A 5031-nucleotide genomic window follows, 5' to 3' on the forward strand; every position below is an offset into this window, starting at 1 on the left:
TTTATGTTTTTGGTGGCTTTTCTTAAAATTGAGTATTCTTTAAATTATGGGTGTGAAAATCCAAACGTAGGAGAAAAAAATAACTTGAGTCACTCCATATTTAACCTTTTTGTGAGCAACTCTTCCAAGAATTCATTTACAGAATTTGAATCATTCAGTTTTGTGAAGTGCTTTTTCCTTCTCAATATGTGTTTTTGTGAAGTGCTTTTTCCTTCTCAATATGTGTACACTACTTTTCTGTAGGTACAGATCTTTAAATTTCTGATGACTACATGGTATCTCATAGAATTTGTATGCCACTGTATTTAATCTAGATGGCTGTGTTAGTTTTTTACAGTTTTTCACTGTTATGAATAACTCAAATGAATTTCCTTGTATAAATCTTTGCCTACTTGTCTATCACCTAGAAATGCATAAGAACTCCCTGGGACAAAGTTTAGAAAGCAATTCTGAGGAACATTAATATTTTAAAGGACATTTAATTTTGTTGATTCCTTAGAATAATTGTTTCCCCCAGGGGTTAATGTTTTACATAATCCTAATACAAGGATCAAAACCAGGATATTACATTGAGGGGTGTTGTCTTATAGATACTTGTTTGCACTTCGCTGTCTTTTCCTTAATGGCATATTCTAGAAATCACATCAGCCCATAGAAATCTTAACTCTTGCTGTTTGAAAACTGCATCGTATTCCATTGTGTGGAGTACCATAGTTTATTTGACCATTTTCTTAATGTATGGGCACATTGATTGTTTCCAGTGTTTTGCAGTTAAACAGTGCTACAGTGGGGAACTTTGTATAGATGTATTTTCATCCTGTTGGAGGTGTATCTTGAGGGTATATTCCTGGAAATGGGATGGCTGGGCCAAAAGGTAAGTGCATATGTAGTTTTAAATTTTTATTTTATATGGAGATTTATTATATATTGGCAAATTTCTCTCTAGAAGAGGAATTCCTGCCTTGTAACTTAACTGAAGAAGCCAGTCCATTTGTTCTGTAGATTCTAATATATTTGAATTTTGCTGATGCATCTTTTTTTTTTTTATGATTTTAAAATTTTATTTATTCATGAGAGACAGAGAGGCAGAGACACAGGCATCCCCCGCGAGGGAGCCCTGAGCTAAAGGCAGGCGCCCAACCACTGAGCCACCCAGGCTTCCCAGCTGATACATCTCTGTCATTTAACAAGCTCCTTTCCCCCCTGTATTTAATGTAAATTGATAATTAGATCTAGAAGGGTCCAGTTGTCCCTCTGTCTTTTGATGTTAGTAGCAAAAGATCATTACTATTTACATGTATAATTTCATTAGGATTCTTGGTGATACTCATTCTTCATTAGCTGGAATACCTCTAACGAAAGAAATTTAACACTTGTTACTCTGAATACTATTCCTACAGAAAAGGCAGAGAAGTGCTTGATTTTCTTTCCCTTTGTTTTTTATTTTATTTTTTGAGAGAGACGGGGCAAGGGAAAGGCTTGAGGGAGACAGAATCCTCAAGCCGACTCCTCGCTGAGTGAGGAGCTGGACGCAGAGCTCGATCTCATGATGGGAGCCAAAATTAAGAGTTGGACACTTAAACGATTGAGCCACACCCTTTTTCCCTTTATTTACCCCTTTTTCCCTTTATTTATGTACCAATTTCCAAAATTATAATTGGTTCTCTAGCTCCATAGGGATGCCCGAGTGGCTCAGCGGTTTGGTTCCCTAGCTCCTTCCAAAGGTGGCCAGTGAGTATTTCATTGTTAGTGTTGATTCATGATAAATTGATGGATTTTAACATTTGATACACTTTAATTGGTGGCTGTCATTTTATGGATGTTCAGATTGTCTGACTTTTGGCCAGCAAAAGCCTCTTTTTCTTTAAAGATTTTATTTTTTTATTTATTTTTTTTTTAAAAGATGTTATTTATTTATTCATAGAGACACAGCTAGAGAGAGAGACAGAGACACAGGCAGAGGGAGAAGCAGGCTCCATGCAGGGAGCCCGATGTGGGACTCAATCCCGGGGTCTCCAGGATCACACCCTGGGCTGCAGGCGGCGCTAAACCGCTGCGCCACTGGGGCTGCCCCTCTTTAAAGATTTTATTTACGGGATGCCTGAGTGGCTCAGCAGTTGAGCGTCTGCCTTTGACTCAGCGTGATCCCGGAGTCCGGGATTGAGCCCCACATCAGGCTTCCTGCATGGAGCCTGCTTCTCTCTCTGCCTATGTCTCTGCCAAGCCACAGAGAGAGAGAGAGAGGCAGAGACATAGGCAGAGGGACAAGCAGGCTCCCCTCCAAGCAGAGAGCCTGATATCTATCTATCTATCTATCTATCTATCATATATATGTTTTTTTTAAAGGAAATGCTGGCCTACAATCCAGGAACCAAGACATATGAATTTGTATTTATATTTTATTTATATTATATAATATATATAATGTATATATTATATATGTATATATAAATATATATATGTATTTTCTCTGACTCATTAAATAGCTTGAGTTTGTTCTTGATTGTTGTCATTGTTGCTATCATAAAAGTGATCTTGGGGTGCCTGGTTGTTGCAGTCGGTTGAGCATCAGACTCTTGTCTCCGCTCAGGTCGTGATCTTGGGGGCATGACATCGAGCCCCGTTTCAGGCTTCAGGCTCTGAGCTCAGCGTGAGTCAGCTGGCGATATCTATCTCTGTCTCCCTCTGCCTCTCCCGCCAAGCACAAGTGTGTTTGCACACTGTCTCTCAAATAAAATAAATCTTTAAAACTGATGTTTTTCTTCACTGTATCTTTGCCCCAATGAAAAGTTGTTGGTTTTTGTTTCTTCGTGATTGGCCTACTTACTGAACTTTTTTACTTTCTTTTTTTTTTACTTTTTTACTTTCTGTGTTCAGTTGTTTTCCTTTGCTTTTTCAGGAAGACAATCATATCTAATCTGCAAATAATAATTTTCCCATCTCCTTCCCAAACATGATACCTCTTATTTTGTTCATTTGTCTAGTTGCATTTCCTGAGACTTTCAGATCAAGACTATATACTGAAAATGATACAGTCCCATTGGTCTCATTAGGAGTTTTCCATTAGATGGGCTGTTAAAAAAAGACAAAGGAATTGGTCTTTTATTTTTAAGATTTTATTTATTTATTCATAGACATAGGGGGAGAGAGAGGCAGAGACACAGGCAGAGGGAGAAGCAGGCTCCATGCAGGGAGCCTGATGTAGGACTTGATCCCGGGACTCCAGGATCACGCCCTGGACCAGAGGCAGGCACTAAACCACTGAACCACCCAGGGATCCTCAGGAATTAGTCTTTTTTGTTATCTTTTCTTTTTTTTTCTTGGTTTTTATGTTTTTCGAAGGGGGAGGGGCTGAAGGAGGGAGACTCAAGCGGACTCCACTCTTAGTGCGAAGCCTAACATAGGGCTCTGTCTGATGACCCTGAGATCATGACCTGAGTCAAAATCAAGAGTCGGATGCTTACCTGACTGAGTCACCAAGTGGCCCAGAGTTAGCGCTTTTAGTGTGGAGTTTTTACTGCAATGAGTGTAACTGGTAGACATTAGCTATGCTTGGGCCAAGCAAGTTAACTCCCTTTCACTACAGATGCCTTCTACTTTTGTCTCTATGCTGTCACCTTTTATGAGACAGAGCTCAGCTCACTGCACTGTGGTGATCTGTGCTCTGCCTCCTATGCACACCTTTCACAGAGATTGCTTTATAACATTTCACAGGGATCTAAAAATGTTCAACCTCCAAAATACCAATATAAAAAGAAGGCCATATGGCAGCCTGAGTTCTTCTATTGCAAATTTCTTAGTCTCACATCTTTTTTTTTTTTTAAGTGCGTCTGTGTAAGGATTTTTCCAAAAATTCCCATTTTGAAAGTTTTTATCTGGGTGTTCTTCTAGTTAGATATTTAGAGATCAGCACGTGCGTCATGGAGGTTTATTTTTTGAGCTCCTACTACAACAGCATAACATACGGATTGAAAGTGTAGGCTCTGAAGAAAAAAGTGTAGGCTCTGGAGCAAAACTGCCTACTTATATGTATGACCTTTGGCAAATTATTAATCTTTACAGACCTCAATTCCTAATGTGCAGAATGGGAATAATAATTTTTCATAGAGTTGTTGTGAGGATTAGATGATTTTTCTCCAAGTTTTTATTTTTTATTTTTTTTCACGTTTTTATTTAAATTCCAGCTAGTCAACATACACTGCAATACTAGTTTTGAAGATTAGATGATTTTAATATGTGGAATGTTATTTGGCTCATAGTAAGTAATTAGCTACCATGACTAACCATGCTAGTTCCTTTCCTATCATGAACAGCTAGGTATTGAGCACCTACTATGATTATTACAGTGGTTTCCTCCCCAATCTCCTTGCCTTTTCTCTGTCTCCCCCTTCAGTGGTTTTCAGAATAATCCTATAAATCAGATTTTTGTCACTCCCTCAAAACCATCCAATGGCTCCCATCTTAGAATAGCCAAAGTCCCTATCATGGCCTTAAAAACCCTACATAACTGGGCCTACAATCCTTTTCTGACTTTATCTCCTACTACCCTCACTGATTGCTTTTTATGTGGTGAAGGCTACCTTTCACTCAAGAAGCTATATATCAAGAATAAATGAGTCCTTATTGTCACATTTTCATCCAGTCATGGGCTAGGTTTTTTTTTTGTTTTTGTTTTTATGGACTAGGTTATATACAAATATCAAAAGGTTTCTGTCATTCAGCTCATGGCAACTAACGAGAAATTGTTAAGTATGTTTCTATAAACAAGATCTCCCCGTGTTCTGTTAAAGTCAGCCGATCCTTTCGTGTGGATAGAACTTCTGCGGGTCACGCGAGAGAAGAATTCACTCCCGCAGAGGGTGGTGGGGCTGGAGGTGGGCCCACCCTTAGTGACAGCTTCGTTTCCATGACAACGGTTGCTGTGGCGCCCACTCCGCCTTTCCATTGGTCACTGCCGAGCCGTATTGCGGTTCCCTTGGCGCACCTCATTGGTTACGGTTCTGTGGTGTCGGAAATCTGCCCGGGGCCGTA

This window comes from Canis aureus, chromosome 4, assembly GCF_053574225.1.
Source record: "Canis aureus isolate CA01 chromosome 4, VMU_Caureus_v.1.0, whole genome shotgun sequence".
In the NCBI taxonomy this organism is placed as follows: Eukaryota; Metazoa; Chordata; class Mammalia; order Carnivora; family Canidae; genus Canis; species Canis aureus.